The sequence below is a fragment of the Eleutherodactylus coqui genome, chromosome 7, assembly GCF_035609145.1.
Source record: "Eleutherodactylus coqui strain aEleCoq1 chromosome 7, aEleCoq1.hap1, whole genome shotgun sequence".
In the NCBI taxonomy this organism is placed as follows: Eukaryota; Metazoa; Chordata; class Amphibia; order Anura; family Eleutherodactylidae; genus Eleutherodactylus; species Eleutherodactylus coqui.
In genome coordinates, this window is record NC_089843.1 from 219,134,054 (window position 1) to 219,141,363 (window position 7,310).

The window sequence follows — 7,310 nt, forward strand, 5'->3', positions numbered from 1 at the left end:
AGCATTCATTCAGTCAGTCAGTGGCTCACAAACGAGATCCGTGCAAGTTTACATTAAACAGACACATTTCTTTCTTTACTGTATTGACTGCGGTCTTTAGCGAGCGGTTGAACTGTTTCTGTGTCCATGCATTGAATAAAGCAATACATCCTTTTAAAGTAGACGTCCGTTCGTTGGAGTTCTTTGCTCCCCGGGTGTTGCTCCATCTGTAAGCGTTGGCCTGGATCATCCCACGTGGAGCGTGTATCTCAGCCCGCGTGGAGCGCTGCAGTTTTTCGACTACCAGCGACTGCAGGTCACTCACACAGGCTGGTTGGAATGGCCTAGCATTATCCTGATCCGGAGGTGTAACTTGAAGCTGCGGGGCCCCAGTACAAAGTCTGGGACTGGGCCCCCAAACTATAAAGCTTCATTGATAGCATTGGTTTACAATGTGGGGAAGAGAGACTTTATGGGCCCCCTAGGGCTCCGGGCCCCAGGTACGACCGCACCCCCAGCACATACACCCATGACCCGAATACGTGGAGCATACAGACGCAGGCTGCCAGGATACGCTGTGCCTGCCCGATGTTTCCAACTTGGCTATCAGCGCAGCGGTAGGTACGAACTATAGAGTGCGGCTGGCATATGAACTGGTGTGTGTTGTTTTGCTTCCAGTTGTACCTGTGCTGTGCACACTCTGGCAGACGCAGCTGCTCAGTGGATACAATGTTGCGAGCTCCACGGCAGCAGACGGGCTGAGTGTCAATCAAAGTGCTCGTTTGTTAGCAGCAGAAGCAGCCACAGCTGCGCTGCACCTCTTGCTCGTCAGTGTTGTTTTTCTGCTTTTGGAAACTGCTGTAGGAAAGGGGGTGCACCGGTCCTGGAGGTACTGCAATACCAGGTCAATGCGCGGAGTGGACAGAGCAAGCTCTTTTTCCAGCTCCCTGTTCTAAAAATCCATTTAATATATGGTCCCCAGATAGGGGACGTATCAGATATTAAACTGATAAGAACAGATACTACACTTGATCTTAGCCAAAAGGCCGAGAAGCGATAACCCGAAATAGGTTTCACCTGCAGCCCGGCCCGCCCAACTCCACTTCCAAGGCTTGAGGCAACAGGCTCAGCCGGCACTCTGGGCGCACCCACAATGCACCCAGGCAGCTGGGAGAGTTTTGCATAGCCCCGCCCCACGCCTTCTCAACCGCGCCCTCCCCCCCCTCAGTCCTTCCTCTTGCACCGTGCTCACGCATCCTAGGCTTGTAGAGCCTGCTGCTGCTGCTGCTGCAGGACTCGTCACCTCCCTACCCAGGATGGTTAAGCCGGCGATGACACTAGAAGCAAGCACTAGTTTGTCTCTGAAGGTGCGTCGGCCGGTCGGTTGGAGGGATCTCTTCGGCCGGCCGCATTTCCAGTGGGGACGGATGGAAACTTTTTACCTGAAATGAGGGAAATTGGCTTCGGCCCCATAGGGCTTTATTGCCTTTCCCTGGGCCGGCATTAGTAGACCCTAGTAAGGAGAATAATAGAACGGCATGGTCATCCGAAGAACTTAAAAACATACAGCAGCCCTTTTTTTCCCGTCATACATACATAACTACAGATTTTATATTTTTTTTACATATCTATATAGATATATATCTATATATCTATATATATCACACACACACACAGACACACACACACACAATCTTAAATCTATCTTTAATCTATATCTACAAAATCTATAATTCAGAAATAATCCATATCTATATTCTACGTAATTAATAAAGATAGATTAGATAGGATAGGATAGGATAGATAGACACATACATGCATACATACTGTATGCAAATGAGCCAGGTATTTGGAATGCTGATGATGTCACTCCCTTGTGATGTCATACATACATACATACTGTATGCAAATGAGCCAGGTGTTTGGAATGCTGATGATGTCACTCCCTTGTGATGTCATACAGACATACTGTATGCAAATGAGCCAGCTGTTTGGAATGCTGATGATGTCACTCCCTTGTGATGTCATGAGCCAGGTGTATGGCAGGCTGATGTCACTCCATTGTGATGTCATCAATTTAGAAGCATAAATACCGGGCTTGGCAGCGATTTTAGTCAGTCTCTGCTGCAGCTGGGAGACGGGAGATGGTCTTTATCTCTACCAAGAAGCTGCAGAACTACCGGTAACTGCAAAACTACCGGTAACTGCAAAACTACCGGCAACTGCAAAACTACCGGTAACTGCAAAACTACCGGTAACTGCAAAACTACCGGTAACTGCAAAACTACCGGCAACTGCAAAACTACCGGTAACTGCAAAACTACCGGTAACTGCAAAACTACCGGTAACTGCAAAACTACCTACCGGCAACTGCAGAACTACCTACCGGCAACTGCAGAACTACCTACCGGCAACTGCAGAACTACCGGTAACTGCATCATTTTTATTTTATTCAATATAGGTTTTATTGGTTTCATGGAGGGGGGGGGGGAAACTTTTGCCTTATCTCAAAGCAATGTAAAAATAACTTTGACAATGAAACTTAATAAATAAATTTCGAGTTGAACTATATCATGTTTGTCTGTGATATTTTATAAGGTCTACAAACAGGGGAAGGGGGGGGGGGGAGCGGTAAGGGAGGGTAGGTATCTATGACACGGGAGAAAGAGAAAATAAAACAAAAAGGGGGGAGGGGGGCGGGCTCCGGGATTGTTGTTTCTCTTTACGATTGTGGTTTAAACGTGTTACTCACATGTCCCTGTCTGTAACCACCTAGTAAATAGGGGTGAGCTCCGGGCATCTATCCATATCGTCCAGGTGTGATACAATTTATCATAGCCTGACGGCTCATCTCGAAGCCTCATTCTCTCCCTACGCTCTATTTCGTGGATCAGTTATTTCTAGCGGAGTGCATTTTTAATGCAGCACACAAGGGGGAGACAGCGGCCTACCAAAATCTAGTTGGCTGCTGCTGTGGCTTTCTTTTTTTTAAAAAAAAGGTAGGTTCCGTTCTTCCACGGTGAGGAATAGGCAGGGAGGTTCCGTTTTTGCCAGCTGGGGAATGCTTATAGGCAAGGCCTTATCCCTGCTGGTGCATGTAACGTCAGACCACGTTTCAGACATGCAGCTGCGGCAGCGGCAGCAGCAGCATTCATTCAGTCAGTCAGTGGCTCACAAACGAGATCCGTGCAAGTTTACATTAAACAGACACATTTCTTTCTTTACTGTATTGACTGCGGTCTTTAGCGAGCGGTTGAACTGTTTCTGTGTCCATGCATTGAATAAAGCAATACATCCTTTTAAAGTAGACGTCCGTTCGTTGGAGTTCTTTGCTCCCCGGGTGTTGCTCCATCTGTAAGCGTTGGCCTGGATCATCCCACGTGGAGCGTGTATCTCAGCCCGCGTGGAGCGCTGCAGTTTTTCGACTACCAGCGACTGCAGGTCACTCACACAGGCTGGTTGGAATGGCCTAGCATTATCCTGATCCGGAGGTGTAACTTGAAGCTGCGGGGCCCCAGTACAAAGTCTGGGACTGGGCCCCCAAACTATAAAGCTTCATTGATAGCATTGGTTTACAATGTGGGGAAGAGAGACTTTATGGGCCCCCTAGGGCTCCGGGCCCCAGGTACGACCGCACCCCCAGCACATACACCCATGACCCGAATACGTGGAGCATACAGACGCAGGCTGCCAGGATACGCTGTGCCTGCCCGATGTTTCCAACTTGGCTATCAGCGCAGCGGTAGGTACGAACTATAGAGTGCGGCTGGCATATGAACTGGTGTGTGTTGTTTTGCTTCCAGTTGTACCTGTGCTGTGCACACTCTGGCAGACGCAGCTGCTCAGTGGATACAATGTTGCGAGCTCCACGGCAGCAGACGGGCTGAGTGTCAATCAAAGTGCTCGTTTGTTAGCAGCAGAAGCAGCCACAGCTGCGCTGCACCTCTTGCTCGTCAGTGTTGTTTTTCTGCTTTTGGAAACTGCTGTAGGAAAGGGGGTGCACCGGTCCTGGAGGTACTGCAATACCAGGTCAATGCGCGGAGTGGACAGAGCAAGCTCTTTTTCCAGCTCCCTGTTCTAAAAATCCATTTAATATATGGTCCCCAGATAGGGGACGTATCAGATATTAAACTGATAAGAACAGATACTACACTTGATCTTAGCCAAAAGGCCGAGAAGCGATAACCCGAAATAGGTTTCACCTGCAGCCCGGCCCGCCCAACTCCACTTCCAAGGCTTGAGGCAACAGGCTCAGCCGGCACTCTGGGCGCACCCACAATGCACCCAGGCAGCTGGGAGAGTTTTGCATAGCCCCGCCCCACGCCTTCTCAACCGCGCCCTCCCCCCCCTCAGTCCTTCCTCTTGCACCGTGCTCACGCATCCTAGGCTTGTAGAGCCTGCTGCTGCTGCTGCTGCAGGACTCGTCACCTCCCTACCCAGGATGGTTAAGCCGGCGATGACACTAGAAGCAAGCACTAGTTTGTCTCTGAAGGTGCGTCGGCCGGTCGGTTGGAGGGATCTCTTCGGCCGGCCGCATTTCCAGTGGGGACGGATGGAAACTTTTTACCTGAAATGAGGGAAATTGGCTTCGGCCCCATAGGGCTTTATTGCCTTTCCCTGGGCCGGCATTAGTAGACCCTAGTAAGGAGAATAATAGAACGGCATGGTCATCCGAAGAACTTAAAAACATACAGCAGCCCTTTTTTTCCCGTCATACATACATAACTACAGATTTTATATTTTTTTTACATATCTATATAGATATATATCTATATATCTATATATATCACACACACACACAGACACACACACACACAATCTTAAATCTATCTTTAATCTATATCTACAAAATCTATAATTCAGAAATAATCCATATCTATATTCTACGTAATTAATAAAGATAGATTAGATAGGATAGGATAGGATAGATAGACACATACATGCATACATACTGTATGCAAATGAGCCAGGTATTTGGAATGCTGATGATGTCACTCCCTTGTGATGTCATACATACATACATACTGTATGCAAATGAGCCAGGTGTTTGGAATGCTGATGATGTCACTCCCTTGTGATGTCATACAGACATACTGTATGCAAATGAGCCAGCTGTTTGGAATGCTGATGATGTCACTCCCTTGTGATGTCATGAGCCAGGTGTATGGCAGGCTGATGTCACTCCATTGTGATGTCATCAATTTAGAAGCATAAATACCGGGCTTGGCAGCGATTTTAGTCAGTCTCTGCTGCAGCTGGGAGACGGGAGATGGTCTTTATCTCTACCAAGAAGCTGCAGAACTACCGGTAACTGCAAAACTACCGGTAACTGCAAAACTACCGGCAACTGCAAAACTACCGGTAACTGCAAAACTACCGGTAACTGCAAAACTACCGGCAACTGCAAAACTACCGGTAACTGCAAAACTACCGGTAACTGCAAAACTACCGGTAACTGCAAAACTACCTACCGGCAACTGCAGAACTACCTACCGGCAACTGCAGAACTACCTACCGGCAACTGCAGAACTACCTACCGGCAACTGCAGAACTACCGGTAACTGCATCATTTTTATTTTATTCAATATAGGTTTTATTGGTTTCATGGAGGGGGGGGGGGAAACTTTTGCCTTATCTCAAAGCAATGTAAAAATAACTTTGACAATGAAACTTAATAAATAAATTTCGAGTTGAACTATATCATGTTTGTCTGTGATATTTTATAAGGTCTACAAACAGGGGAAGGGGGGGGGGGGGAGCGGTAAGGGAGGGTAGGTATCTATGACACGGGAGAAAGAGAAAATAAAACAAAAAGGGGGGAGGGGGGCGGGCTCCGGGATTGTTGTTTCTCTTTACGATTGTGGTTTAAACGTGTTACTCACATGTCCCTGTCTGTAACCACCTAGTAAATAGGGGTGAGCTCCGGGCATCTATCCATATCGTCCAGGTGTGATACAATTTATCATAGCCTGACGGCTCATCTCGAAGCCTCATTCTCTCCCTACGCTCTATTTCGTGGATCAGTTATTTCTAGCGGAGTGCATTTTTAATGCAGCACACAAGGGGGAGACAGCGGCCTACCAAAATCTAGTTGGCTGCTGCTGTGGCTTTCTTTTTTTTAAAAAAAAGGTAGGTTCCGTTCTTCCACGGTGAGGAATAGGCAGGGAGGTTCCGTTTTTGCCAGCTGGGGAATGCTTATAGGCAAGGCCTTATCCCTGCTGGTGCATGTAACGTCAGACCACGTTTCAGACATGCAGCTGCGGCAGCGGCAGCAGCAGCATTCATTCAGTCAGTCAGTGGCTCACAAACGAGCTCCGTGCAAGTTTACATTAAACAGACACATTTCTTTCTTTACTGTATTGACTGCGGTCTTTAGCGAGCGGTTGAACTGTTTCTGTGTCCATGCATTGAATAAAGCAATACATCCTTTTAAAGTAGACGTCCGTTCGTTGGAGTTCTTTGCTCCCCGGGTGTTGCTCCATCTGTAAGCGTTGGCCTGGATCATCCCACGTGGAGCGTGTATCTCAGCCCGCGTGGAGCGCTGCAGTTTTTCGACTACCAGCGACTGCAGGTCACTCACACAGGCTGGTTGGAATGGCCTAGCATTATCCTGATCCGGAGGTGTAACTTGAAGCTGCGGGGCCCCAGTACAAAGTCTGGGACTGGGCCCCCAAACTATAAAGCTTCATTGATAGCATTGGTTTACAATGTGGGGAAGAGAGACTTTATGGGCCCCCTAGGGCTCCGGGCCCCAGGTACGACCGCACCCCCAGCACATACACCCATGACCCGAATACGTGGAGCATACAGACGCAGGCTGCCAGGATACGCTGTGCCTGCCCGATGTTTCCAACTTGGCTATCAGCGCAGCGGTAGGTACGAACTATAGAGTGCGGCTGGCATATGAACTGGTGTGTGTTGTTTTGCTTCCAGTTGTACCTGTGCTGTGCACACTCTGGCAGACGCAGCTGCTCAGTGGATACAATGTTGCGAGCTCCACGGCAGCAGACGGGCTGAGTGTCAATCAAAGTGCTCGTTTGTTAGCAGCAGAAGCAGCCACAGCTGCGCTGCACCTCTTGCTCGTCAGTGTTGTTTTTCTGCTTTTGGAAACTGCTGTAGGAAAGGGGGTGCACCGGTCCTGGAGGTACTGCAATACCAGGTCAATGCGCGGAGTGGACAGAGCAAGCTCTTTTTCCAGCTCCCTGTTCTAAAAATCCATTTAATATATGGTCCCCAGATAGGGGACGTATCAGATATTAAACTGATAAGAACAGATTTTTTTTACATTTATATATTTATTACGTATCAAATCATTAACAACAAAAATCAAT

The 7,310-nt window shown here is 48.2% G+C and overlaps 2 non-coding genes and 1 pseudogene across 2 annotated transcripts; all 3 read right to left on the reverse strand.

Annotated features, from left to right (window-relative positions):
• Positions 1 to 846: 846 nt before the first annotated feature.
• Positions 847 to 1,037, reverse strand: LOC136573791 (U2 spliceosomal RNA). Its single transcript, XR_010786009.1, has one exon. It is a non-coding gene; the product is annotated as a U2 spliceosomal RNA (small nuclear RNA).
• Positions 1,038 to 3,971: 2,934 nt separating this feature from the next.
• Positions 3,972 to 4,162, reverse strand: LOC136573792 (U2 spliceosomal RNA). The gene has a single exon (XR_010786010.1). It is a non-coding gene; the product is annotated as a U2 spliceosomal RNA (small nuclear RNA).
• Positions 4,163 to 7,101: 2,939 nt separating this feature from the next.
• On the reverse strand, positions 7,102 to 7,310 carry LOC136574040 (U2 spliceosomal RNA; annotated as a pseudogene).